Source organism: Lygodium microphyllum, chromosome 28, assembly GCF_053477565.2.
Source record: "Lygodium microphyllum isolate KBCC chromosome 28, Lygodium_microphyllum_v1.1.10, whole genome shotgun sequence".
NCBI classification, from domain to species: domain Eukaryota; kingdom Viridiplantae; phylum Streptophyta; class Polypodiopsida; order Schizaeales; family Lygodiaceae; genus Lygodium; species Lygodium microphyllum.
The window spans coordinates 46,008,307-46,011,541 of record NC_141162.1 but is presented as its reverse complement, the minus strand read 5'-3'; the positions used below and the strand labels follow the sequence as shown (position 1 = coordinate 46,011,541).

At 44.9% G+C, this 3,235-nt stretch overlaps 1 pseudogene; it reads left to right on the top strand.

Moving 5' to 3' along the window:
* Positions 1–1,305: 1,305 nt before the first annotated feature.
* On the top strand, positions 1,306–2,541 carry LOC148011415 (UBP1-associated protein 2C-like; annotated as a pseudogene).
* Positions 2,542–3,235: the final 694 nt, after the last annotated feature.

The window sequence follows — 3,235 nt, the reverse complement described above, 5'->3', positions numbered from 1 at the left end:
CAGTCACTTAAGCAGAAGATATTGTGGGAAGCTCATGATTCTCCTTTTGCAGGACATCCTGGCTATGCTAAGACTCTTAATGCAGTTAGGAAGAGCTACCATTGGGAGAGGCTCAAAGGTGACGTTCTCAAATATGTAACCGAGTGTTTGTCTTGCCAACGTATCAAAGCCGCACATGTCATGATGCCAGGGAAACTGCAACTGCTTGACATCCCCCAAATGAAATGGGAATTCATCTGTATGGATTTTGTTGTAGGCCTACCCCAAGTCCAGGGAGGATACAACTCCATCATGGTTGTGGTTGACATGCTTACTAAGGTTGCACACCTTATTCTAGTAAAGACAAACTATAAATCCTCAAACATTGCAAGATTGTTTATCAAGGAGATATTCAAGATACATGGTCTACCTAGAAGAATCATTAGTGATGAAGAACCTTCTTGGTTAAGGGAATACGTAGACGTATTTCCTGAAGAGCTGACAGAACTTCCTTTTCAAAGGGAAGTGGATCACAAAATCAAGTTAGGGCCAGGAGCTGCACCAGTCGCAAAGAGACCATATAGGATGTCCATCCCGAAATCGATTGAGCTAAAGGAGCAACTCAAGCAACTACTAGACCAAGGCTACATTCATCCTAGCAGTTTGCCCTGGGGAGCTCCGGTGCTATTCCAAAAGAAGAAAGATGGAACACTTCAGTTATGCATTGACTACAGAGGGTTGAATCAATCGACCGTTAAAAACAAATACCCCATTCCAAGAATAGATGAACTTCTTGACCGTCTTCAAGGTGGGAAGATCTTCTCTAAGATAGATCTCAGGTTTGGATATTATCAGATAAGGATCAGGGAAGAAGATATCCCGAAGACCGTGTTCAGCACAAGGTCTGGACACTTTGAATTCCTAGTGATGTCATTCGGGCTGACAAATGCTCCTACTATCTTCAATAGGTTAATGCTGGATATCTTTCGGCCCTATCTTGATGACTTCGTACTCGTCTTTTTTGATGATGTTAGCTATATATAGTCTGTCTATATATAGCACCCTAGGTCCGAGGTCCCCTCTATATATTCCTATCATGTGTGCTCAGTTGACTCACTTCTAAGGTTCCACTTCTAGTGTCTCATATTTCTCTTCTCTCCTCTCTTCCTTTCGTCTCTCGTCTTCCTCGCAGTTTTCAACATGGTATCAGAGCGAGGTTCTACAACATCACAAAGAGCTTTCCAACATTAGTCTTTATGGTGGATACATGTTGTTGACATCGTCTTCCAATCCAGCAGCTGCAGTGGTGGGGACAAGAAGAGAGCAATGCTGTCGTGTGAGGGGGGCGGCAAGTTTGACAGTGAGGTCTGCGCTGAGGATATCCACTCTCTCATGGAGCCTCTCTCCAAGGAGCAGCTCATGGACCTATAAGAAGCAGCCATGGATCATGCCGATATCCTGCAGGGGATCAAAGACCTCGCTGACAAAGACCCCTCACACCAGAAATTGTTCGTCCATGGCCTCGGCTGGGAGACCTCCTCCGAGACTCTCAAGGCGGACTTCCCTCCCTACAGTGACATGGAAGAATGCCTCGTCATCACCGACAAGAAGACTGGCAAAGGTAAGGGCTACGGCTTTGTCACATTTAAGCACAACGACGGCGCGCAGCGCGCGCTCAAGGAGCCTAGCAAGAAGATCGATGGCCGCAAATGTGTCTATCAGTTTGCATCCACCGGGCCTTCGTCCACTCAATCGCAACTTGCACAGGCAGTATCTACCAGTGCATGCAAGATTTATGTGGTGAATGTCCCCCGTGACATGCCAGCCGAGAAGCTCCTGGCTGCATTCTCCAAGTATGGAGAAATTGAAGAAGTTCCTCTAGGGTTTGATAAGCAGACAACTGAGAAGCTCCTGGCTGCATTCTCCAAGTACGGAGAAATTGAAGAAGGTCCTCTAAGGTTTGATAAGCAGACAGGTAAGTCAAAAGGATATGCTTTCTTTATTTACAAGTCAGCAAAGTCCGTTAACCGTGCTCTAGAAGAGCCTACAAAGACTGTGGAAGGACACCAGATGACTTGTAAGCTTGCAGAAGGGCAAAAGCAAAAAGCTGCTGTTGTAGATAATCAGATGCAGGCTGAGCCCTGCGGGCATTGGGATTACATCTTCAGTTATGAAGAAAACCTTCCAAGGACATCCAGAAAGGCTCCTTCATGTGACCATGTTCTTGTCGACATGAGCCAACACTTCATGAAGAGCTATACTGAGTTGTTGATTCAAACGTGCCATAGACGTGGAGTGCATGCAATGGGAGGGATGACTGCTCAAATTCCCATCAGGAATAATGCAAAAGAAAACGAGGCAGCTATGGCCCTGGTAAGAGCTGACAAATTACGTGAAGTAAAAGCTCGGCATGATGGCATATGGGTAGCACATCTAGGCCTCATTGGTTTGGTCACTCAAGTGTTTGATCAGAATATGCCCAAACCTAATCAGTTAGATGTGAAAAAAGGAGATGTAAGAATAACTGAGGATGACCTTGTGCAAATGCCGCAAGGAGTATGAACGCTGGAAGGCCTCAGGCTGATGTAGATAATCAGATTGCAGGGCTACTAGCTCCGGCATCTGGCTTGATTAACAGTGCTGCTCTTTCGCAGCGGAAAAAGGAAGTCGTGGTTCTCATACAGAGGAATAAGGTAGTGGGGCCAAAAACTTGTCCTCCAATAGCAGCGGCAGTAGGCCAGGGCTTCAGCTCAAGTGGAGCATGTTGCTCAGCACCGAAGCCCTAGAAGACGTGCAGATATCGCGAGCAGGCAGTGTCACAAATGCTCATGTCTTGCGATGTAAAGGCCACCTGAAAGAGCAAGTTGCTTCTTCCCTACGTTACTCTCTCTCTACATTCCAACATCAACATTACTTTTGGATGTTGATATTGCCATGCTTCATGATGATTGTCCTCATTCGTTATTCCATTGATGAGCGTCTATATTCCAGACACATTATTTTGTTTATATTATTTCCAGCTGATGAGTGTCTATATTCTAGCTGATGACAAATTGTTTTATTTATATTATGTTCATGGGGCCCCACATGTGTTATGTTGTCTATAGAGCGGCGTCGCGAACTATCTGTATAGACCTTGTGTTGTTCTAATATCATTGTAACATTTTTCTTTAAGTTTTGATGTGACAGATATACTACTTACATCCCAAGTTCAATTGAAGGAATTTCTTGGAGATTTTATATTTTCCAGTGATGT